Genomic DNA, 27,348 nt, shown 5'->3' on the forward strand with positions numbered 1-27,348 from the left:
ACCTTTTTTTTTTCTGCTTAAAATACAAATTACCTTTCTATTATAGAAAAGCAAGCAAACAGATGTAGCATTAAGTAGATAGGCCCTCCCTTAAGTTGTCAGGTGTTTCTTCCATACAGTACTCCTTTGAAGGTTGGTTAACACTAGTATGTACTTTTAATTGAGCTACCACAATAACTATAAATCATTTCAATTAACATTAACTTATATTGTGGCAGATATAATTAAGAATACATATGTGACGATTTCTGCCTTTTATAATGAGCCTTCCTCGTAATCACTATTGGAACTACAGTATTAAGTATAATTACTAAGTAATCTACGAGACCATAGAATTACTTTGTAATTATATCATATTTTCCTAAGCATAAAACATGGGGTTACTCTGGAAGTAAAGCACCATAATGACATTTAGCAATGTGTGACATTTTTTGATGAAACTGTTTTCATAAAATGGGAGTCAATGTCTATAATCTTTGTGTTTTGGAAATTTAATATTTCAAGAAAATCATCCACCAAGGTACTTCTCAAAAGGAATAACTCTTACTTTTAAATATGTTTTTCTAACATTTTGAGAAAAAATTGTCCAAATCCAAGATCATTTTGTTTTGGGGCCAGAAACATTCCAGATGTCATTAGGTCTCTATACTAAAAAGTGAATCTGTATTAAGCATTGTGGAATGGGATTTCTAAAAACAGCATAGTCTTCAATGAATTCTTTGGCAGGGTGCTTGAATAGCAGAGTTCAATCTTCTGTATATATTTTCCAAAAGTATTTTCAGCTAAGATAACTTCTTGTATAGCAGCTGCTGGACATATATTCTAAAAGATTTTTGTAAAAACATGTTTCCCTAAGCAGCAACTATGTGATCAAGTTTCTCAACCACCCATTCCATCATTTATGCTCTGAAGAGACACATACATTTTCCAAAAATAGTGTAAAATGAAGGAGTTTCCTTCAATGTCAAGAAATACAAATTTCAGGCATATATGATATTTGCATTGGGTACATTGAAGTGGGCTAAGTGATAGATTCAAATATATTCAAAGGTGAACAGAACATAGTCCCTACTTTCAAGTATCCAATAGTTCCTTCTGGGAAATGCATGTCTACAAAAATATTCTACTAGGTAGAATTCACTGTGGGCAAAGTAGAGATAAAGTTCTCAAGCAAAGCAAGCAAAGACTGAGTTTACTTTATGGTCATTATTACACTGGAGGTAAGAGTAGAGGGATGATACAAAGGATGTATATACTATGTTCCCTGACTACAAAATATCTTTCATATTAGTAAGGATAAAAAAATGGATACACATCAAAAGCATCAGAAAATAAGACAATTTATGCTGAAGTGGGAAATGATCTTATACATATAACTATTCTGTGATAATATGAGGAGAATATTTGTGAAGAATAGTTAATAGAAAAACTTAAAGAGGACAAACTCTAAAAACAATGATAGAGGAGAGTTTAGAAACTTGGTAACTTTTCTCTTCATAAAGGCAGTTTTTTTCATCTCTATCTTGTTTCATCAGGGAAACCTTCTCAAAGAAGATAAAATTTAAAATAAATACGAACAATCACAAATTAATGTAATCATAAAAGGCCAAGCCATTTTAATTGCAACAATCTATTAACCAGCTGAATAAACTGAATGTTGAGAAAATTCTCTACAACCTCACCACAATGAACATTTCTTTAATTGGTTTGAAATTATTATAGGTTTTACACTCACTAGATGGATGTAGATGATGCTGCATGGAAAACAATGTGTAAGTGGTTGAAAGAATCAGATACACCTTGTGTCAGATGTGGGAAAATAATAGTCAATCAATTAGTGAGAGAGGACTCTATATGTGAAAGCTAAAGATTTCAGTTTGAGAAAGAATTGCTCTTAATGGGAAAGAGACACTTCTATGTTTCTGTCTTTTGTCTGCCTTTCCCTGTATGTCTCTATGTTTCTATGTATGTGTGCGTGTGTCTGTATATCTATATCTTTTCTCTTTCTAAGTCTGTTCTCACTCTCTGGACTAGCCTATCTCTACTTATCTGATGTAGTCTGACTCCATTATATTCTGTCCTACCTGATAACAGACTCTTTAGTAGCAACTTTTTGGTATCAAAGGATCTCCCCAATAAGGTCCTATGGTTCAAAATTTCTCTTCCTCCTCTTTTACCATGTATTAAAATTGTTGTAATTTTTGCTTTGGTGCCAATCATCACATTTTTATTAAGTGCTTACTTTTATCAAGTACTATGCAAGAAATTGAGAATGCATGCAAAAGGAATGAAACAACACTTCCTCACAATGATCTTATATTCTAACAGGAGTAGTATACATACAAATATATGCCCCATAATCAAAAAACACAAATATATACAAAGTAGTTAAATATAGTGTCATCTGGGAGAAAGGAAACTTGCATTTGGTAAGGGTAGGAAAAGACTTCCTGCAGAAGATGACTAGAATGACTCTTTATAGCTCTTTGCTGAAGCTCTGTGTCACAAAACAATGAGATTGGAGCTTGAGAAGCAAAGATTTATTTAATGCCCAATTGTAGGCTGAATTTTTGGGGAGGTGGGAAAAAACCCCAGTATCATTTGTTGACTGATGTGGGGATAAGAAGAACCAATCAGTAATCCCTTGCAAATACAATGAAAGAAGTCAAAAGCCCTTCCTTTTAAAAAATTATGTTTTTATTACTTTTTATTTATAAGATATATGCATAGCTAATTTTTCAGCATTGACAATTGCAAAACCTTTTGTTCCAACTTTTCTCCTCCTTCCCCCCACCCCTTCCCCCAGATGGCAAGTTGACCAATACATGTTAAATATGTTAAAGTATAAGCTAAATACAATATATATATATATATATATATATATATATATATATATATATATATATATATATATATATATATATATATACATGTCCAAACAGTTATTTTGCTGTACAAAAAAAATTGGGCTTTGAAATAGTGTATAATTAGCCTGTGAAGGAAATAAAATATGCAGGCAGACAAAAATAGAGGGATTGGGAATTCTATGTAGTGGTTCCTAGTCATCTCCCAGAGTTATTTTGCTGAGTGTAGCTGGTTCAGTTCATTACTGCTCAATTGGAACTGATTTGGTTCATCTCATTGTTGAAGAGAGCCACATCCATCAGAATTGATCATTATATAGTATTGTTGTTGAAGTATATAATGATCTCCTGGTTCTGCTCATGTCACTCAGCATCAGTTCATCTAAGTCTCTTCAGGCCTTTCAGAAATCATCCTGTTGGTCATTTCTTACAGAACAATAATATTCCATAACATTCATATACCATAATTTATTCAGCCATTCTCCAATTGATGGGAATCCACTCAGTTTCCAGTTTCTGGCCACTACAAAGAGGACTGCCACAAACATTCTTGCACATACAGGCCCCTTTCCCTTCTTTAAAATCTCTTTGGGATATGTCTAGTAGTAACACTGCTGGATCAAAGGATATACACAGTTCAAAAAACTTTTCTTTCTGGTTTGATGTTGAAGTGGCTTTCCAGCAAAAGGAAAGGTAGAGTAGTCAATCAGAGTCAAGGATATTCACTTGCTTATACTATTTTCTTCATGAAATTGATTCAGTTGTGATAGCCAATGAGGAACATGGGAGGAAGTATTTGCAGCAGCCAACTAAGCTCTTGTGGGGACTAGGATTGTGAGTTTTCACATCAAGTTTTAGTTTAGTCATTTCAGTCATTTCCAAATGTTCATGAACTCTTTTGGGTTTTCTTGGCAAAGATACTGGAATGTTTCACCAGCCTATTTTACAGATGAGGAAACTGAAGCAAACAGTGTAAAGTGACTTGCCCAGGGCCACACAATTGGTGAGTGTCTGAGGCCTAATTTTCATTCAGAAAGATGAATCTTCCTGGTGTCAGAGCCTGGCACTTCATACACTTTGTCACCTATATGCCTCATGTCTAGTAAAATGTAGACTTCTCCTTGAGTGCATTCTGTTTCTGTGACTTTAAGGCTATCTCTGTTATAAGGTCTAGGCCATGCTCTTTTTATTTTCTTATTGCAGTTGTCTTTTATGTGTTGTTGTGTTTTTCCCCCACTAGTATTTTATTTTTCCAAATACATGCAAAAATAGTTTTCAACATTCATTTTTGTAAGGCTTTGTGTTCTAAATGTTTCTCCCTCCCTTCCTTATCTTTCAACACCCAAGACAATAGGCAATCTGATATGTTATATGTAGAATCCTTTTAAGCATATTTCTATATTTTTTATGTTGTACAAGGAAAATCAAACCCAAATTGGGCAAAATATGAGAAAGAAAACAAACAGCAAAAAAGTGAATATACTATACTTTGATCCACAGTCAGTGGATGATTGGCAATTTCCATACAAACTCTAATTGACCCTTTCCCATATAGGTGCTTTAGAAACATGTGAAAGCTCAGCTGATGACAATTACAATTGCTTGAAAAATTCAAGAACACACCTACTGTGCAAGATAATATTGACTGAAATATTTTATTTGCTTTATATGTCAAGGCTTTAATGGAGGATCTAATCCTTGTGAGTACTTTCTCCAGTAATACAAATGTCTATATATTCATCCATGCTTTCTTACTTTCTTTGATCCTTTTTTACATCCTCTAAGAAATTTTCCATAAAGGAGCCTCTCCATATGGTAGAAACTGCTTTAATGTTGTTTTACCATTTTTTTACTGGTCTATCAATACTGGTGCAATAATTCAGTTGAGTATATAGTTTTATCCCTCATTAAAGTGGCCCATTTTTGGTTTTGATCATAGATTGTAGATGTGTAAAATTTAAAGTGTTTATGATTCAATGTCCTCAAGTTACATTGGAAAAATTAATGCCAGAAGTAATTAAAAAAAGAAAAGCTTAGCCAAAAGTCATACAGATAATACTAGCACAGACAAAATTTCAGCCCATGTTTTTTTTGGTGCAAATCTTGTATTTTTTCCATTGTACTACATGGCTTTTTTGTCCTACTTATTTGGTATATCTTTTATATCATTTCTTGAAATTGAGACATTGCTTTAAGATACTTTAGCCTACTTAAGATGACAATGCATTTCTTCACTGAATACCCTTTAGATCACCTGAGATTTTGATTTTTTGAGATGCCAGCGGTATATGAAGTACACTGAGATTAATCATTGTTGATACATACTGAGTTTGCAGTTCAAGAGAACCCTCACATTTTTTTTCAGATGACTTATTTCGAAATAACTCTTTCATCTTATCATTACAAAGGGTGATTTCAAAAATTTAAATATAAATTATTTTCCAGCATGGGGCATACAATGTTGCAAGAAGTTGGACTTCTCCAACATTTTTAATCTCTTTCCTTTTTAAACAATGTAGAGATTCTGTTTTAGAACCATTCCTGAGAAAGGTGATGCCTTTCACACCTCTCTAGCACTTATGATCAATAAAAGATGGTCACTCACTTCATCATGACAATAACAGGGAAGTGAAAAATAAGCTCAACCCATTTTCCCTTAGAGATAATATTAATTAAAGCCAATAAGCATCAAATTCAGAAAGGCAAAGACAACTTTCTCCAATCTCCACCTCAAAATATGAATGTTTTGACTAAATAGGAAAAGCTCTAATGAGATACTAAAAAGACTTTTTTATAGTCAGTTCTTTTCAGGAATTAAAATGGATCTACGATTAGGTTTCCTACATAAAATATATTTATTATTTAAAGTTCATTAATTAAGAACAGACTTGATATACTAACAGGTTCTGAGAACTTTTATTGAAAGGAATAATTATACATGTGGGAAAGAGGGGCACATTACTTTTTAAAAAGTAAACAGGTTTTGCTTCTTTTTCTTCTGTCTTAAAAATAAAATCTAGGCTTTAGGATGTTGAGTAGAACAATCTTTGAGGAATTTATGGGAGGAAATAAGATATAACCAGATACAGAGGTGTGAATGGGTCATAATGAGTCTTCTGATAATTAAAGCTTTTATTTGCATATATATCTTATTTATTCAATTCCTAGCTAAGATTCTATCATGTGTAAAAAGCCTTTCTCAATTTTACTTAATTCCTGCCCTCTATAATTGTCTCCAATTTATCCTGTATATATTTTATTTGTTGTTCTCCCCATTTTTTTCACTTTGAAAGCAAAGACTAGTTTTTGTCTTTTTTTTATAACTAAGCCTTAGCACAATGTCTAATATATAGTGAGTCCTTATATGTTATTCTAATGTTTTTATTTGAAAGCTTCTTACTTTCAAAACTTGTGCATAATTTTCAACATTCACCCTTGCAAAATCTTGTATTCTAATTTTTTTCTCCTTCCCTTCCTCCTACCCCCTGTCCTAGACAAATAATACAATATATGTTAAACAACAAGTACAATTCTTCTACGCATATCTTTCACACACACTGCATATCACGCTGCACAAAAAATCAGATCAAAAAGAAAAAAAAATGAGAAAGAAAACAAAATGCAAGCAAAGAAAACAAAAGACTGAAAATACTACATTGTGATTCACATTCACAGTCCTCTCCCTGGGTGCAGATGGTTCTTTCCATCACAAGACCATTGGAACTGGCTTGAACCATCTTGCTGTTGAAAAGAGCCATGTCCACGAGAACTGATCATTGTGTAATCTTGTGGTTGCTATGTACAACATTCTTCTGGTTTAACTCACTTCACTTAACATCCTCTCTCCAGGTTTCCTTGAAATCATCTTGCTGATCATTTCTTATAGAAAAATAATATTCTATACCATTCATATATCATAACTTATTCAGCCATTCTACAACTGATGGGCATCCACTCAGTTTTCAGTTCCTTAGTATTACAAAAAGGACTGCCATAGATATTTTTGCACATGTGAATCCCTTTTCCTTTCTTATGGTCCCTTTGGAAAATAGGCCCACTAGAGATACACAGTAAATTTTTAGTAAATGTTTATTAATTTGGCTTGACTTGAATCCTTTGCTTTCAATCAACTTCCATGATGATAATATCTTTAAAATCTTTAATTTCTTCATGGAAAGTCTGAAATATGCATAATATGGGAGATTCCTTCTAGCAAAATCATTTGTGGTCATATGAATCACCAGACATGTCTGAGTTTCAAAATTTTTAAAAAAATAATTTATTCTTTCTGATATTCTAGCTAAGAGAGAAGTTACTGCTTTTTACTTTTTCTTCTAGAAAAGAAACCACTTTTAATTTTGGGTGCTTGGTCATGGGAAATATGCCAACATTGCATATTCTATTCATGTCAAATGCAAATTTCTTTCTCCTTTTTATATTTTGGGAAATGAGAGCTTTTCTTTTCTATTAATTTCCCTGAAGAACTGCCATGTCAAAATAAAAGTAGAGCTATTCTTTTTAAATTTTATTTTAATTTTTGTTTTCTTTTTAAAACTTGAATTCTATAGTCTCTTTCTCCTTTCCACCCCTTCCTCACTCTCTGAGAAGGCAAACCATATGATATCAATTATATATGAAATATATATGAAATCAGGCAAACCATATTTCCACATTAACTATACTGGAGATGAAAGCAAAAAAATAAATAAAATAAAATGAAGTGAAAAAAACCTATACTTCAATTTGTACTCAGAATTATTACTTCTCTTTCTGGAAGTGAATAGTATTTTGTTCATCATGAGTCCTTTGGAATTATTTTGGATCACAGTAGCCAAGTCATTCATAATTGATCATCATTACAACATTGCTGTTATTGTGCACAATGATCTCTCAGTTCTTCTCACTTAATTTTGCATATTTTTTCACCTTTTTTTCCTTTAACCATCCCACTCATAATTTCTAATAGCATGATGGTAATCCATCATAATTATATGCCACAAATTGTTCTGTCATTTCACAATTGATGAGTATCAGTATCACCTCCACTTCCAATTCTTTGCCACTATAAAGAGAGCTGCTAAATATTTTTGTACATAATATTTTTTCCTTTTTAAAAATAATTTTGGAGTACATACCTAGTAGTATCTAAAAAACTATCATGTTTAAATTCTTTGATTATTTATCAATTGGGTAATTTATCTTATTTTTAAAATTTAACTCAGTTGTCACACAAATGTGTGTATTCACTTCCCTCTTTGAAGTGGGGTTCTGATGATAGTGAGATTCAAGTTTTTCCTACTACCCTCTCCTCGTTTTCTTCTCTACTAAAATAACTTTCATGAGAGAAAAATTTCCCCATTCTGCCTCTCCTTTCCTTCTTCTCCCAGTGCATCCCTCTTACTTATTTCTACATTTTTGAGATCATCCCAGAGAAATATACACTCATGCCCTCTGTTTATATAGACTCCTTCTAACTGTCCTAATGATGATAAGTTCTTAAAGAGTTACATATATCATCTTCCCATATAGGAATTAAAAAGTTTAACTTTATTAAGTCCCTAATTATTACCTTACAACCCTTCATTTACCTTTTTATGTTTTTCTTGAGTCTTTTCTTTGAACATCAAATTTTCCATGTAGCTAAGGTCCTTTTTATCAGGAATGCCTGGATAATCTTCTATTTCATTTAATATTCATTTCTACCCTAAATAATTATACTCTGTTTTGCTGGTTAATTCACTCTCGATTGTAATACTACTTCCTTTGCTTTCCAGAATATGATATTCTAAGCCCTCCATTCCTTTAACATGGAAGCAGTCATGTGATCCTGACAATAGTTTGATGAAGTTTTGAATTGTTTCTTTCTGGCTACTTGCAATATTTTTTTCTTTCATTTGAGAGGCATGGAATTTGGCTATAGAATTGACAATAATTTTCATGTAAGGATTTCCTTTAGCAGATGATTGGTTAAGTTCTTCAATTTCTATTTTATCCTCTGGCTCAAAGATATTAAGATAATTTTCTTTGACAATTTCTTAAAATAGGATTTCTAGGTTCCTTTTTATCATCATGGCTTTCAGATATTTTACTAATTCTTAAATTATCTATTGTGGATCTATTTTTAGGTTAGTTGTTTTTACAATGAAATAATTCATATTATCTTCCATTTTTCATTTTTTTATAATTTTATTGGTTTGTTCTATTTTAAAGGGAATTTTTTTTTTCATCAGTGACTTTTTTTTTTTTTTTGCTTCTATTACTATGAAGTAATCACTATGGTTCCATAGATCAAGAAATCTTATTTAATCTTACATATTACATATTCCTGAGAGATTTTTTGGGAAGAGGAGCCTTTAATGGTGAACTTTATCCACTTGACATATCAATTTTAAGTTCATAATTTCTATATACATTAATAGATGTGTAGATATCTATTTGTTGATGTCCTCTTTGTCCCTTCAGTTCATTAACAATATTGTGTACATTTTTCCAATTGTTGGAGGACAATTGATGTCCTCTTTTTCAAATATATTGAAAATTGAACCCTTAATATTTCAAAATTTGTATAGATTTAGATGGAGAAGGGAAACCCCAGAGGTCACTGATTCCAGCTCCCTCCATTTAATAAAAGAGAAATTGAAAGCTAGGGAAATTGAGACTTCCCTGAGATCACACAAGTAAGCAACTGGCTGTATTTGATTATGGATCTAAGGACATCTATATAGAGCCAGTCCATTTTCCACTGTAACAATTGTGTGAATATGACAATAGGCTTGGGAATAAAAAAAAAGTTAAAATATGACTATCTTTAATTTATATAGAGGATATCTTCTGATTATTCTTATTTTTTTAAATCAAGATGAGAAAATAGATGTGTAGATATCTATTTGTTGATGTCCTCTTTGTCCCTTCAGTTCATTAACAGTATTGTGTACATTTTTCCAATTGTTAATCATGTCCTCTTTTTCAAATATATTGAAAATTGAACCCTTAATATTTCAAAATTTGTATTGCCTCCAGCACCAATATCTTTCTGGGTGTCTGGTAGAGTTCATCTGCTCCTCCATGATTTTTTTCCCTCAAGAACTATTTCTATTTCTGTTATATAATACATTAGGGGTGGGGTATTTAATTTCAAATATGGCATGCTTCTATTCTCATATATGCCCCAAATAAATTACTATAAAAATTCTAGCAGGTTTGTTTCCATTTTTCATCTATTTGTTATTCCCTTCCTGGATTAATTTTAGGAATATCTTGTTTAAAATGATTTCATGTTAAGCCTTCTGCAAAATCATTTTTCCTTTCTATTGCTTTTTGTTGCTTTATGAGGCAATATTATTCCTAATCTTCCTTCCACTATATTTTTCCATAATGCTTGGCTAATGCATTTATGTTCACTATGTCTCATTGATGTTTTGAAAAGTTAATGACATATATATATATACATATATATATATATGTAAAATAGTTTTTGATGTTTTAAGCTTTTCACCTCTGAAATTTTAATCCTAGTGTCCTAGTGTGATAATTGGTAACTAATTCACATAACTCATTATATCAGATAGATACTAGACATGTTTCTCATCACTTTATGTACCAGCCAACTTTTTTCTTGATCAAGTCAACCTGGGAAGGGATGTATCATCATACTACTCACTCAGCATCCCTGACTTTTTTAGTCTAAGAGGCCTCCTCCCTGGGTATCACTCCCCTGTGGGCATTATTTTCCCCATTAGAATGTAAGATGCTTGAGGGAAACAACTATATTTCTATTTGTAATCTACTTCCAAAGCTTAGAGCAGTGTCTGATAGATGTCATTTTTATAAGGAGTGCTTCTCTTTCTTACAGTTTCTATTATTCTTTATGATAGCATGTAGAAATACATGACTTTTGCATACTTATCATGTATTTATCATCATGTATTTTAAATATTTTACCTTCCTTGCCAATGCTAACTCTTTTGATTTCTTTTTCATGCCTTTTTGTCAATGCTAAGATTTCTGAAACTATGTTAAATGAGAATAGTGAGCACCTGTTCTCAATGTAAAAGCTTCTAGTTTTTGTTCAGGGTATAAACTATTAACTGTTAATTTGTATAAATGTTCACACATATATTTATGTATCTATAGACAAGCACACACATATGTAGAGAGAAATCTATCAATACATATTTAATACCTGGATCTTAGGGGTAGAGAAGATTATACATGGCACAGTTTGAAGTTTAATTTGCATTATTGACTAGTTCTTTTTTAAAAATCATTTTTATAAGTCTAGACAATAAACAAAACAGCAAATTAAGTCCTGATCTGTAGTGTTTGTTGATTTCTGACATGAAAATGCTCATACTGAATATTTAACCATCAACTCTTAGGAGTTGATAAAAGCTAGCTCCATTCATGATAGGTGAAGGTATCATAACTGAAGGTGGAGAAACCAATTCAATCTAATTACTTTTGATCAATATCACAATATTGGCCTATTGGTAACGGAAGAACACATGCAGGACTATTACTGTCATAGGAAGAAACCATAATTGAATTATTGCTTGTTTCAAATAATTTGCACACTATAGAGTATAATGGTACAAAGTTTTCAAATCCCCCCAAAATAACCCTGTGAAGTAGCCATTACAGATATGATCTCTCTTACAAATCAAGAAACTAAGGCCCAGGGAGACTAAGAGATTTCTTCATAGTAAGGTTAGGTCAGTGACAAATAGAATTATCCATTAGTGAAAAAGGTTACTTTGCAAAGTAGTAGGTCCTCTCTCACTGTAGGCCTTTTCAAGCAAGGGCTGAAGAGGCATTTTGAGGAATAGGATTTTTATTTAAGTTTAAGTCATATTTTGAGATTCTGTGATTTTGTGACACATTACTAATTTTACCTGTGAATGGTCAGGTTCTAATAATTTCCTAAACCCTCGGAATATAATAAAAAATCAGGAACTATTTGTAATGTTTATTGTAGACATGGAAATAAAGAGGACACAATTACTTGTAACAATCACAAAGATAAATTTGCATGATGGGAACCCTTTATCCTAAAATACAGGTCTACATTACTGACCAAAGCTTTCAGAATGCAAATTATCTTTGCATTAAGAAATGTTTTTTTTTTTCATTGCAAGATATTTGTTTTCCCAGTGCTTTGTATGTTGTAGATGCTTACTAAATATCTATTGAATTGAACTGAAATGAATTGAACTCATATCTGGGAAAATAAGAGAAATTATTTCTGATAAATAAGTAGCTAAAGTAGTTTACATGAGCTCCTAGTTTATAATATAGACACTTGTAATTCTTTTGGGTGCCTGCTTTAACATTAGGACCAAAAGGCCAGTGTAATCACCAGTATGTTTTGCTCAATGGCCAAAAGGAGGGGGGAATAGAGGAAAAGGAGGAGGAGGAAAAGGTAAGGGGGGGTGGAGAGAGAGAGAGAGAGAGAGAGAGAGAGAGAGAGAGAGAGAGAGAGAGAGAGAGAGAGAGAGAGATTACTGAAAAGGCAATCTACCTTTCCCACTGATAAAATTTTCATGAAAAATGATTTTAACAAGATTATTTACCATTCTATAGACATTAGGGATAACAGAGGATACTTAGGGATCTATCTTCCTGAACAACAAATTGAAAATCCTCTGTGATAAAATCTCTCTGCATTGTGATTTTCTATTCTGTCAGATACTATAGAAAAATGGTGGCAACTTAGCATATCTATCTATTCAGTGACTGATTTGTATTCTTTGGAATTTAGATACCAAGCCTTTCTTTTAACTCTACATGTCTATTACATTTTCTACCAATCATATTATATACATTGGTGTTTAGGGAGACCAAAATAAAGACCATAAGGCCAGTTTGCTTAGAAATAAAAATTTCACAATTTCAACGTAGAGGCTACTGAAAAACTTTTTAGAAGAATTTGGCTCTGATATAATTTTCAACAAAATGAATTAGAAGAAAAGCAAACATTCTCTTTATTTTCCTATTTCTTCTATGTACCCTACATGATAAGCATTACTTAAAATAATACATAAATTTAATTGCCTTCTTTTCAAACCATGATGTCACTGGTATTAACATACATCATTTATTTTATGTTTTAAAACTTGCATTTTATTTCTTATAATGAAAGATAAATTGAAGGCAGTTGTTGATGAAGATTAAAGCAATTAAATGGTGGTGCTATGTGAGACTAAAAAAAAAATTGTAATAGTAAGAGCTCATGAGGAGATGATGCCTCCTGTCCCCTCCAGTTATGGGAAAAAAGATATGACTGTATTTAAAGGATGAATTTTGAACTATAATCTATCTTTCTGACAGGAAACCATCCTTCTGACAGGAATCAGTGTCACATGGAAAATAGATTCTTGTTGGGCCCTGCTCCTATTTGAATGAGGAAGTCCACCAAGGACAAGTAAAGACTAGAGCTTTGCATGTAAAGGGATAAGTTTTGACCAGCTATGAGGGCGAGTGTTTCAGAAAGCATGGATATGAAAAAAAGAGGAACACAATTATTAGTAGATAATACTTGACTCATCATGATGTACAACAGGCAGGGCAAGGCTGCTGCTGAGAGAACACAGAGGATGCCGTAAGATGATCCTTGGACTGAACGAAGTAGTGTGGTCAAAGAAAGATAATAAAGAGGCTAAAACATACACCATCTGGCCTAACAGAAGGGGAGATGGGAAACATCAACAGGGAGTTGGAATAGCTATGGAAAGCCAGACGGAGAGAGCATTGATTAAGATTGTTCTGTTGATTAGGTGGTATTCTTTGATTTATGACAGGGTAAAGAAAGAACAAATAACTTGTCTGTGTGAAAACTGGGTATGTCACAGAGTTGAAATTGAATCTTGACCCTGGGAACTTAAGAAAATCTACCCATTAAGCAGGCAAGAAAGGTCAAACCAAGAAACAGAGGTCATTTGTGAATAAGAAAAACTATGCATTTCAGAGGGGAAGAGATTGTTAAGATTTGTGGTGCCATAATGGTTCATATATCTCTCTAGGAACAGGAAGGGAATTATTGAAGGGCTGTGAGGTTAGAAAATGATGGCGCAAAAGTTGTTTAATTCGGAGACATCCTGGAACTAAGGTAGAAGAAAAACAGATAAATCAGGCTGAGACACTAGATGTGGTGGAACCAAGACAAAAAAGAAAACTTTTTTTTTTTTTTTTTTGTCATTGGGTATTCTGAACAGAAAAAAAAATCAAATATTATAATATTTGATAAGATTATAGTAAAACTACTTAGAATTGTGAACAAACACAAGATGATATGGACAGGCAAAACACATAACAATAAAATATTTCAGTTTTACATAGCTTATTACAATTTACTATATTTTTTCTTAACAATTGCATGCAAACCTCATTGCAAATCTGCCCTATATAAAGTAGAAATAATTTTTTGCCAAATTTTATAAATATGGGAACTGAGTCTGAAAAGTTTAAAGACTTGTCCAAAATCTTGAAACTATCAAATAATCAAACCATGACTAGAATAACAGTAAGAGTCAGAAGCAAACAGAAGAGTCGGGTCATTTAACAGAACTGCAACATGGAATATGAATTTATTCCAGTGAAATCATTCTCTAGTCTCTTTTTTAAAGACATCCAGTGAGAGCAAAATTATTGCCTTTTAAGAAACCTATTGCATTTCTGGACAATTTTTGCTGTTAACCAAAGTTCTTTCTTATGCTTACCAAAAATCTGCCACCTTTATAGCATCAATTCATTGTTCTTAGTTCTTCTTTAAAGGGTCAAGCAACATATGTGTAAATCCCACTTCCATATGACATCCCTTCAAATATTTTAAGAACATTGACATTTTCTTCTGGGGGTTCTTCTCTTCTGGGGGTTAAACATCTTAATTCCATACACATCTTCTCATAAAAAAATACACTGTAGTGGTTGTCTATTTTGGATATTTTCAAGTTCTCAAAGTTTTTTCCAAAGTAAAGCACCCGGAACAGCATAAAATATTGCAGCTGTGGTCTAACCAGGATAGAATACAACAGCATGGACTATCTATCACATAAAGGCAGCCAGATGGCACAGTGAATAGAATGTTGGATCTGGAATCAGGAAGACTCAAGTTCAATTCCAGTCTCAGATATTTACTGCTTATGTGACCTGGGCAAAGCATTTAATTTCTGTTTGTTTCAATCTCCTCATCTGTAAAAGGAGAATAATAATAGCACCTGCCTCTCGATCTTGTTCTGATAATAAAAATGAGAGACATGTAAAATCTTTAGCAAAATGTAAAACACTATATAAATGCTAGCTATTGTTGTCAGTTCTGGGCATTGTTTCTGATGGTCTGCCTTGGATTATTCTCCCTTCTCAGCTCTAACAATTGATCTCCCTAGTTTCCTTTAAATTCTGATTAAAATTTCACTTTGCATGGAAAGCCTTCTTCAATCTTTCTTAATTCTAATGTTCTCCCTTTCTTAATTATTTTCTATTTATTCAATAAATAGCTTGTTTTGTATGTTATCTCTACAATTAGACTGTAAGCTCTTTGAGAGCAGGGACTGTTTTTTTGTTTTTTTGTTTGTTTGTTTCTTTTTTTTCTTTTTTTTTTTTTTTAATGCTCAGCATTTTCCTAAGTACCTACCTATTAGTCATCTAATAAATGTTTATGGAACAAATAATAGATTGATTGATTGATTGATTGTTCATTTCCTCTTGTTCCTCCTCCAATCCTCCTCATCTTCTTCTTCTTCTTTCTTCTTTTCTTTCTCATTCTGGTTATAATTATATTAAGACTGAATGAACTCATATTTCTGCCATTCTGTCACAATCCTGACTCATATTGAACTTTTTGGTCTAGTTCTTTTCCCCACATGAACTGATTTCTAGGTACATTTCTCCCAACTGTACTGTGCAGTTCATTTTTGGTACCCAAATCTTATCTGGTTCTGAGGAGAAATTTTTATGTGGGAATGTTTGTATGATGCTAAATGATAAGTTGATAATTTCCCCACCAATGACAGCAAAGATCAACTGGTTCTTGTACTAAGTATCAGAAATTATAGTTCAGTGGTTCTGTTCTCTGTTCCTTGCCTAAGTAAAACTCCCATTACTTTAACAGGGAATTTTGTCTGGCCAAGGATTATGGATTAAGACTCAGTGGTGTCATGGGTTAAGCATACTGCAGTCTATGTGGTCAAAAAAGATCAATGAAATAATATATGCAAATATGAAAGTGCACTTTCTTTTTATTTCCTAGGCAGCTGAATGGGAATAGCAGTAAGTATTGAAAGTGCTATATTCTGCAATTCATAAAGTTGCGCTGAATAGAATTATCACCTTGAAATTACAGGGTAAAACTCCCTATACAAAAACAGATTAAAGACAAATTAGACTGTGGGCCAGGTCACTATGATTGTTAATTAGTGATAATGGAAATACAATTAGCATAATGAGTTCCAATTACTGTATATGGAGAAATATGAGCATACTGCTTTCATAAATCTTGGTTCCAGGAAAAATAAAATGCATCTGGTTTAACAAAGCATGCCCTCTCCTCTGCAAAAAGCTTCCCGGTAAATACCTTTTTTGTAAAGCTAAATCTCTCCTCTGATGGGTTATGTTTTGGGGAAAATGCGACAGAATGGATTTACCCTGTCTGATAGCTGAGCAGTTTGGTATTAGTTTGGCTTCTGTTTTAAGCTTCCTAGAAAATCTTACCATCTGTTTCTTCAATCGTGGGTTGAAAAACAGTGGAGAAAATCATAGACCATTACATCAAATGTACTTATTGTCTTTGAAATATGTGTCCCTCTCCCTCACCTTTTCTGTTTTTGATATGCTGTGAAATTGGGAAGCCAATTATATTCACATATTTACAATTAACAAAAAATAGTGCTAGTACTAGTTGATAAAAAAGCAACAGCTTTACAAGTAGCTGCAGCATTATCCTTGTTGGTAAGTTAATGAAATCTTTTTTAAAGTGATCCACTGTATATGGTCAAAGTATTTCTACACTGTCCTGACACCATTGCTCAAATTTGACTTTTTAATATCTAGTATAAACCCATCTGCTTAAGTTTTAAATTGATCTCTTGGTCCATAGCCCTCAGACTGGCCATGTTGTCTCCCAAAACAGCTATTTCTCATGTAACATTCCCTCCTGTGAATGTTCAACTGTTGACAGACAGATCACATTCCAAGGCTGGTTTAAGTTAAACTTGGGACATTTGGCCAATGAAGGGTAATGAAAGCAGAAAGCTTGGCCCACACAGGTGACATTATACTTCTCGTTGAGTGGATGTGCCATCTTCTTTGTTGTACCCTGTAAATCTGATAGATACTATTAACCTTTTCAGCTAATCCCTATGGGTAGCCAGCATGGGGAATCTCTGTAGTAATTGTGAAGACAGAAATGCCCCAACATGCCTATATTCTCTGCAAGAATCTGTGTAATAGGCAAGTTGACTACTCAAGTACCTTTTCCCCAACTGTTTTCATGATTGATGTTTTAATGTCACCCTGTCATGAAGGGTACAGCGCCTCAGAAATCTTGCAAGGAGCAAAAGTGGCAGACATCAAGAAGACATTCCAGTAGATGAGGTGCTATTTATTTATTTCCTGGGTGTTACCCCTGTTCCCAATAGGAAAATCAGCTTGTTTCTAGAACTGGAGATCAACTCAAAAAAAAAAAAAATATCTGGACCACCCTTCCAGTTCTTTGCACAGTGATCCAAAGCATATTTTTCAAATGGATTTTGATTGTGGGTATCATATTTTTAACCTAGTCAGGTCCCTTCAGTCTGTCTGGAAGCATTTGTAAACTAGATTATTCAATAAAAGAAATACTTGTCAGGCATCATTCTCTTTCCACAGCTAGAGATGACTTTTCTGAAAGCTCCTTTCCCTCCCCACACACCTAACTTAAATGGGATCAAAATGATCATTGACTTGCTGTCAGACCATATTTATAACAGATAGAGCATGAATGGGGCTCAATAAAGACAAGTTTCCATCTCCAATTTATTTATTGCTGAGCATTTGTTTAGGACTTAAAAAATAAGGCACAAATCCTTTAATAAAGATAAAAAAGTGAGAATAAAAGAAATTCAGACTGTTAGAACAATAAGGGAATATAGAGATTATGCAGTTCTGCCTCATTCATTTTATAGATTAGAAAATTGAGACTTAGAGAAGTTAAGAGAGTTTACCATGTTTATACATCAGGTTAATACTATACTGATGATATTATTATTTATATCTCTTGGTCTTTTGCCTGCTACTTGATCTAATGCATTTTTATAGGCATTAAAGTTGTTGTTGTTGTTGTTGTTTTTAATTAAAAAAACTCTGGGATTCTGATATCTTATGTTCAAGCCAAGGAAATGAATACTAGGATATTTTCTTCCTGGAAAGAGGATCTGACAAAGTAGGAAGACTCAGCTTTGAGTCTGGTTTTCATATCTGAACTTTGTCACTTTGGAAGTCACTTATCGTTCCCATTTCACCTCACTGAGTTTCCATATGAGTGAAACAAGATAATCATAAGTTGCTATTAAAAATTGTTAGAATTTCAAATGTTACATTCCTTCTCAGCCATGAAAGAAAGTCCCTGACATCAATGATTCACTATAGCCCTCCATTGGCAGGGGAAATATGAGTTTGTTCTACCCATGGAACACTAAAGAATTGTTCATACTAGCAAGATCAACTAGAAGGGTTTCTTATGGTACAATATTACAAAATATTGCCAAATGTTGCCAAAAAAATTGATTGTCCTAGTATATTTGTTAATGGATACTTAAATGCAAATAAAATTTTAATTTTAACATTAAATACTATAAGCCCAATTTAAAAATGAACATGAGTTCAAGATTCATTTTTTCAATAATAGCTTTTTATTTTCAAAATATATGCAGATAGTTCTCAACATTCAGCCTTACAAAACCTTGTGTTCCATTTTTCTCTCTCCCTTCCCCCCACTCCTTCCCTTAGATAATAAGTAATCTAATATATGTTAAATGTGCAATTCTTCTATACATATTTCAATAATTATCATGACGCACCAAAAAAAAAAAAAGATCAAAAAGAAAAAAAATAAGAAAGAAAACAAAATTCAAGCAAATAACAATAAAGAGAAAAAATACTATGTTGTGATCCACACTTAGTTCCCATAATCTTCTCTGGGTGCAGATGGCTCTCTCTATAATGAGACCATTGGAACTGGCTTGAATTACCTTGCTGTTGAAAAGAGCCACTTCCATTAAAATTGATCATCGTATAATCTTGTTGCTGTGTACAATGTTCTCTTGGTTCTACTCACTTCACATAGCATCAGTTCATGTAAATCTCTCCAGGCTTCTCCGAAATCATCCTGCTGATTGTTTCTTATAGAACCATAACATTCCTTAACATTTATATACCATAACTTATTCAGGCATTCCCTAACTGATGAGCATCTACTCAATTTCCAGTATCTTGATACTAAGAAAGGGCTATTATACACATTTTTGTACAAGTGGGTCCTTTTCCCCTTTTTATGATCTCTTTGGGATACAGACCCAGTAGAGGCCCTTATGAATCAAAGAGTATGCATAGTTTGATAGCCCTTTTGGGCATAGTTGGATAAGTTCACAACTCCAACAATGTATAAGTGTCCCAGTTTTACAACATCATTATATTTTCCTATAATCTTAACCGATTTGAGAGGTGTGCAGTGGTGCCTCATAACTGTCTTAATTTGCATTTCTCTAATCAATAGTGATTTAAATCATTTTTTCATATGACTATAAATGGTTTTAATTTCATCTGAAAATTGTTCATATCTTTTGACCATTTATCAATTTGAGAATGGCTTGTAGTCTTATAAATTTGAATCAATTCTCTATATATTGTAGAAATGAGGTCTTTATCAGAAGCCTTGGAAATAAAAATTTTCCTCAGTTTTCTGCTTCCCTTCTAATTTTGTTTGCATTGGCTTTGTTTGTAAAAAACAAAAAACAAAAAACAAAAAAACAAAAACAAAAACAAAAAACCTTTTAAACTTAATATAATCAGAATTATCTGTTTTGCATTTCGTAATGTATTCTAGTTTTTCTTTGGTCATAAATTCCTTCTTTCTTTATAAATCTGAGAGGCACACTATTCTTTGTTCTTCTGATTTGCTTATAGTGTTACTCTTTATGTCTAAATCAGGAATCCATTTTGACCTTATCTTGGTATAGGATATTAGGTGTTGATTAATGCTTAGTATCTACAATACAATTTTCCCAGCAGACTGGCTTATAATCATTGACAACTGTCTCTTTTGAACCTATCTTATTCCACTGATCCACTACTCTATTTCTTAGCCAGTGCCAAAAGGTACTGATGTTTTATAATGACTGATGTTTTATAATATAGTGTTAAGTCTGGTACAGCTGGGCCACATTCATTTGCAATTTTTTTTCATTAATTCCTTGAAATTCTTGTCCATTTGTTTTTCCAGATGAACTTTGTTATTATTTTTTTCTAGATTTGTAAAGATCCGGGCAGTTTGATTGGTATGTCACTGAATAAGTAGATTAATTTGGGTAGAATTGTCATTTTTATTATATTGGCTCTGCTTACCCATGAGCATTTAATATTTTCTCAATTATTTACATCTGCCTTTATTTGTATAGGCAAATGTTTTATAATTGCATTCATATAATCCCTGACTTTGTCTTGGCAGATAAACTCCCAAAATTTTATATTATCTACAGTTATTTTAAATGGAATTTCTCTTTGTGTCTCTTGCTGATGGACTTTGCTGGTAACATAGAAATGCTGATGATTTATGTGGATTTATTTTGTATCCTGCAAGTCTGCTAAAACTGAAAATTGTTTCTAGGAGTTTTTCTAGTTGATTCTCCAGGATTCTCTAAGTATACCATCATATTATCTGCAAAGAGTGACAATTTTGTTTCCTCATTACCTACTCTAATTCCTTTAATTTCTTTTTCTTGTCTTACTACTAAAGCTGACATTTCTAGTACAATATTAAATAGTAATGGTGATAATGGGCAGCCTTGTTTCACCCTTGATCTTACTAGAAATGCTTCTAGTTTGTCCCTGTTACATATGATGCTTGCTAATGGTTTTAAATAAATGATGCTGATCATTTTAAGGAAAACTCCACTTATTCCTATGTTCTCTAGTGTTTTTAATAGGCATGGATGTTGGATTTTGTCAAATTTTTTTGAGGTAATCATGATTTGTGTTAATGTGGTTATAGATATGGTCAAGTATACTATCAGTTTTCCTAATATTGAACCAGCCCTGCATTCCTGGTATAAATTCTACTTAGTCATGATATATTATCCCAGAGATAACTTGCTGTCATCTCTTCACTGGTGCTTTAAGATTTTTGCATTGGTCTATAATTTTCTTTCTCTGTTTTTACTCTATCTGGTTTAGGTATCAGCATTCTGTTTGTGTCATAAAAGGAATTTGTGTCCTTTCCTTATTTTTCATAAGTATGCATATTATTGGAATTAATTGTTCTTTAAATGTTTAGTAGAATTCACCTGAAAATCCATATAGTCCTGGAAAATTCTTCTTAGGGAACTGATTAATATCTTGTTCAATTTCTTATTCTGAAATAAGTCTATTTAAATAATTTGTTTTCTCCTCTGTTAAATCTGGGAAATCTATAATGTTGTAAGTATTCATCCATTTCACTTAGATTATCAGATTTATTGACATATACTTGGATAAAATAGCTCCTAATTATTGCTTAATTTCCTCTACTTTGATGGAAAGTTCATTCTTTTAATTTTTGATTCTAGCACTTTTATTTTCCTCTTTCCTTTTTAAAATCAAATTAACTAAAAAAATTATCTATTTTCTTGTTTTTTCATAAAACCAACTTTTAGTTTTATTAGTTTAATAGTTTTCTTACTTTCGATTTTATTAATCTCCCCTTTTATTTTCAGATTTTCAAATTCAGTATTTAATTGGGGGGGTTAATTTGTTGTTCTTCTAGCTTTTTTAAAATAGCAGGCCCAATTTAATCTTCTCTTTCTCTATTTCATGCAAGTATATGGCAAGTTTGAGATCCCCTACTTGTATAGATTTCCTGTCTATTTCTTCTTGCAGTTCTCTTAACTTCTCCTTTAGAAATTTGGATGTTATACTATTCAAGCATATATGTTTAGTATTAATACTACTACTATCTATTATTTATGGTTGTCTTTAGATGGATGTAGTTTTCTTTTTTATCTCTTTCAATTAGATATATTTTTGATTTTGTTTGACCTGAGATCAGGACTACTACCCTTGCTTTTTAAAAACTCAGCTGAAGCATAAATAATAGATTCTGCTCCAACCTTTTATGTTTCCTCTCTATGTATCACACTACTTTAAATATGTTTCTTGTAAACAACATATTATTGAATTCTGGCTTTAATCCAATCTACTATCTACTTCTGTTTTGTAGGAGAGTTCATCCCATTCACATTCATAGTTAAATTTACTAAATGTATTTCCTGTCTTCTTATTTCCCCCAAGTTATGCTTTTCTTTTTCCTTTTCTCTTTTCTCTCCTCTCCAGTGTTTAATTTTTGAAAATTAACTCCCTCAATCTTCCCTCCCTTTGAAAGCCCCTCCCCTTTCTTATTTCTTTCCCCTCCTACTTCTATTCTCACTTCTATTAGCTTTCCCCTTTCTTTTCCCCTTTCCCCTTCTACTTCCCTATAGAGTGGAGACAAGTTTCTCTATCAAACTAAATATGTCTGATATTCTCTTTTTGAGCTGATAGTATTAAGGTTTACACAATGTTGACCCCCTCCCTTCTTTCCCTCAATTGTAATAGGGTTTTTTTTGTCTCTTCATGTAATGTAATTTATCCTACTTTACCCCCCGCCCCTTTTCTCTTTTTCCAGTACAATCCTTTTTCATCACTTGTTTCTTCTGTATATCATCACAGTAAAGTCAAATTACACTTGTCTCCTCTAAATATACAATATACAATTGTAAATATACAATGTACAAAGATACAATTTTCAAGAGTTAAACATATCTTCCCATATAGGGATATAAACATTTTAATCTTTCAAAAACATAGGCTTTTTCCTTCCCTTTTAAAACTTTTTATACTTCTCTTGAGTTCTATATTTGAAGATCTAATATTCGCTTTTGTCTTTTTTTTTTTTTTTTCATCAAAAATAAATGAAAATCCCCTGTATCATCGAAGGTACATTTCTTTCCCTGAAAAATAATGCTTAATTTTTTTGGATAGTTGATTCTTGGCTATAGTCCAAGCTCCTTCCCCCCCCCCCCAATATATTATTGCAGACACTTTGATCCTTTAAATTGGAGGCTGTTAGTTTCTGGATAATCCTGATTGTGGTTCTTTGATATTTGAATTACTTTTTTCTGGCTGGTTGCAATATTTTCTCCTTAAGCTGATAATTCTGAAATTTAGCTGTGATACTTTTCTGAATTTTCATTTTGGGGTCTCTTTCAGGAGGTGATCAATAGATTCTTTCAATGGCTATTTTACTAGGACATCTGGACTGTTTTCCTTGATGGTTTCTTGACAGATGCTTTCTAGGCTCTTTTCCCCATCATTCTTTTCAGGTCATTCAATAATGTTTAGGTTGTTTCTATTGGATCTATTTTCCAGATCAGTTGTTTTTCCAATGAGGTATTTCTCATTTTCTTCTATTTTGGGGGGGGAGTGGGGTTTGTTTGACTGATTTTTGATGTTTCATCGAGTAATTCACTTCCATTTGTTCAATTCTAATTTTTAGAGAATTATTTTCTTCATTTAGCTTTTTTATCTTCTTTTGCATTTGGCCGATTGAACTTTTTTTTATTAATTTTTATAATTATAACATTTTCTTTGACAGTACATATGCATAGGTAATTTTTTTTTTTTACAACATTATCCCTTGTACTCCCTTCTGTTCCAAGTTTTTCCCCTCCTTCCCTCTACCCCCTCCCCTAGATGGCAGGCATTCCCATACATATTAATTAACCGAATTTTGTTGTTGTTGTTGCAAAGGAAGGATTGTATTTGCAAGATAAAAATAATCTGGGAAGAGAAACAAAACAAAACAAAAAAAAAAAACCCAATGCTCACAGTTTACACTCATTTCCCAGTGTTCCTTTTCTGGATGTAGCTGATTCAATTGGAATTGGATTAGCTCTTCTCTATGTTGAAGATATCCACTTCCATCAGAATACATCCTCATACAGTATCCAATTGAACTTTTAAATAAGTTGCTTTGTTCATTGGATTTTTTTTCCATTTCACAAATTCTGTTTTTCAAAGAGTGGTTTCCTTTTTCCATTGCCCAAAACTATTGTTAAGGAATGATTTTCTTCTATCAGTTTCTGTGTTTTCTTTTCCAGATTTCTCATTTCCTTTCCCAATTTTTCTTCTAATTATCTTTTTAAATATTTTTTTAATTCTTCCAAGAGAGCCTTTTGAGATAGAGACCAATTTATATCACCAATTGAGACTTAATCTAGAGATGTTTTGCCTTTAATTTACTCAGGGTTTGTCTGTTCTTCCCTGTCTCCATTAAAGCTCTCTATGGTAAGAGCTCTTCTTGCTTTTTTTGCTCATTTTAAAAGATTAAGGTCTGCTCTTAGGGCAAAGAGGAAATTGTCCCAAGCTTCTTCTATAGGTAATAGTGGCTTCACACTGCCCTGCAGCCAATGCTGCTGGTTTCCTTCCCATGCTGGGAGGGTATGCCCAAGTCCCTCTTGTTATACTGGAGATTAGGGGGTTCTTGTTTGCTTTCTGCAGCAGTGTTGGAGCTCTCATAGCTTGTCTGCTGATCCACTGACTTATGAACTAGGATAGAGTAGCAAAGGCTGTTGTGATTTGGCTAAGAGCATATCACTAGATTCCCCTTGAACAAGGAGGTTGTTCTGCCCTGAAACTCCTTACATTGTGAAATATTTGCACTGGGCTGCAACCCCCTGCCTCACCCAATTGAGACAGACATTTCCTGAAATTCTTCCAAAATATCTTCTTTTCTTGTTTGCTTTTTTATTAAAGATTTTGTATTTTCAAAACATATGCATGGGTAGTTTTTCAACATTGATCTTTGTATAGCCTTGTGCTCCAAATTTTCCCCTCCTTTCCCCCATTCCCTCTCCTAGATGGCAAATAATCCTATAGATGTTACACATGTTAAATATACATTAAAACAAACATATATAAACATATGTGTACAATAATCTTGCTGCACAAGAAAGATTAGACAAAAAAGAAAAGAAATAAGAAAACAAAATGCAAACAAACAACAAAAAGAGTAAGAATGCTATGTTATGATCCACACTCATTTCCTCTAAGTGTGGACAGTTATTAACTATCGATGCATTCTCCTTTTCTCCACTAATATAAAAGATGTTGTCATATGGTAACAAGAAGAGATAAGAGATGGAAAACCTGGGTTCTCTATTAGCAACATTACAATATCAAAAGAACACACAACATTTCTGTAATTTTATGAATCTTAGGTATCTAAGCAAATACTTCCCAGCATTTGTTCTAGGATTAGAACATTGGTAAGCTTCATCAATGGTGTCAAACTTATAAGAGAAGAAGAAAATGAGTCACACAAAGTGGGGAAGCATGAATCTGTTGTTATCTAAATAATTGAAGGGAATATCTATATTCATGAAGGTAACTGACTAATCCTTATCCATTTACCAATTTTCCTTGGGGTAATGGATCCCAAATATAGGAACTAATAGTACTGCAAGCAAAGAAGTTACTTTCCCAAGGATTTACTTTTTATTTTATATGGAACTTGACCTTCCTCTAGGTTTTGTTGAAACCAAATAAAAGACATATAGTAGGAGACACAAAATGTCTACCTCTTAGTTTGCTTCCAATTGTACTTTAAAAAAAAAAAAGCACAACATGATACTTTGCCTTTGGATGGAGAAACATTTCTCTTACACCAATAAATAGCAGACAAACACACTAGAATGCAATTAACTTTATATTTTTTTAAATTATAAATGCTTTCTTTTAATCCTTTGTCTAATCTTATTATATATGTGAAGATAGTTGAAGTTTTTCACTGAATTTGATAAACATATGTTTTAAAACAGATCTTTTTGATGAAATTTGAACCTAATTCCCATTTACTTTTTTTTTGGAGGGGGTGCATTTTTATTCTGTTATCATCAGTCATAGAGAACAATTTTGGTCCCTGTTGTCTGGGCTGCAGGACAGTAAAACAATATTTTCTTATTAGACATAATGCCCAGTTCTTTCTCAGATAGCATTTAAATTTGTTCTCCCAGGTTGTACGTAGTCAAATATATTGATAGCATCCCTTGTGTGTTCTGCTGACACTTGGGTGTAATTGTAGTGAACTTTGAATTCTCATCTTAAGGTCAGTTATTAACTATTGATGGATTCTCCTTTTCTCCACTTAATGCTAAAGTATTCATACTAACCAAGATAGATGGCAATAGCTAAGGAATTTTTCAATGCCATTGCTGTGTAAGCTGTCCTAAGGTTTCTCTATGTGAAAAACTCAAAGCGCTTTTATAGAGATGATCATTTATCTAAGGTACAAAAGAAAAGAAAAAAGAAAGATTTCACTTAATACCTTTAAAAGTCTAGTTTTAAAGGTCTAGAAACACAGTTCTTTGGTCATATAAGATAAAATGGAAAATCACATGTCTAGCAATGAATGTGGGTTGCCTATCATGGATCCTAATGGGATCAGGAAGCAAAAAGGATAACTGAAGCCCCAACCCTCCAAGGCAAGTCACCCTGACAAACAACTGCACTGTTTTGGATTTCCCAGGAGGTGAAAGAGTGCCCTCTGAGATTTATAAACACGTACATAATAAATGGGAGACTGAAGTTTAAACTGTTATGAAGCATTCTCTGCTCTGCTTCTGAGGTCCTGTGTGATTTAAAGAGGTGACATTTACTGTGTGCAGACCTATTATTCAGAGTGACTGTTTGTGTATAGACAATATTTTAAAATGGCTTGCTGTAGATGAAAAATTCTTATTAAGTCAGAAAAACAGTTTAAGTAGGTAACACTCTCTCAGTTTAGTCTGCTATAAGTCTTACAGTTCTGCCATATGGAAAGTGTTGGGGGTGGAAAGACGTGACACTGGAGAGTCTCTGTCTAAAATATAGTCCTAGAAGTAAATGGAAATTTGGAAATTTCAGTTGGAAGCCAGAAAACAATTGTACATCTGAAGTGAAGATCAGAAATTGTCCATAGGTTTCATTTAGACTTTTGACTCAATATTTCCTTTTTTTAGTAATAGTGGATCTACCATGGAGAGGGATGTTAATATGACTTAATGAGAAGACTACTTTCTAAAATTTAATAAGACTAACCTAATTTACTGTTGTTCCTATATCAAAATAATAATAATAATATGACTCAAGTAAAGTACTTCTACTTTACAAATATGCTTAAAGTTTCCCATGCTTTATATGTTTTCACTTCATCCTACTCCTCTCTCTTAAGTTTCTATACCTATCC

Source organism: Sminthopsis crassicaudata, chromosome 2 (assembly GCF_048593235.1).
Source record: "Sminthopsis crassicaudata isolate SCR6 chromosome 2, ASM4859323v1, whole genome shotgun sequence".
In the NCBI taxonomy this organism is placed as follows: domain Eukaryota; kingdom Metazoa; phylum Chordata; class Mammalia; order Dasyuromorphia; family Dasyuridae; genus Sminthopsis; species Sminthopsis crassicaudata.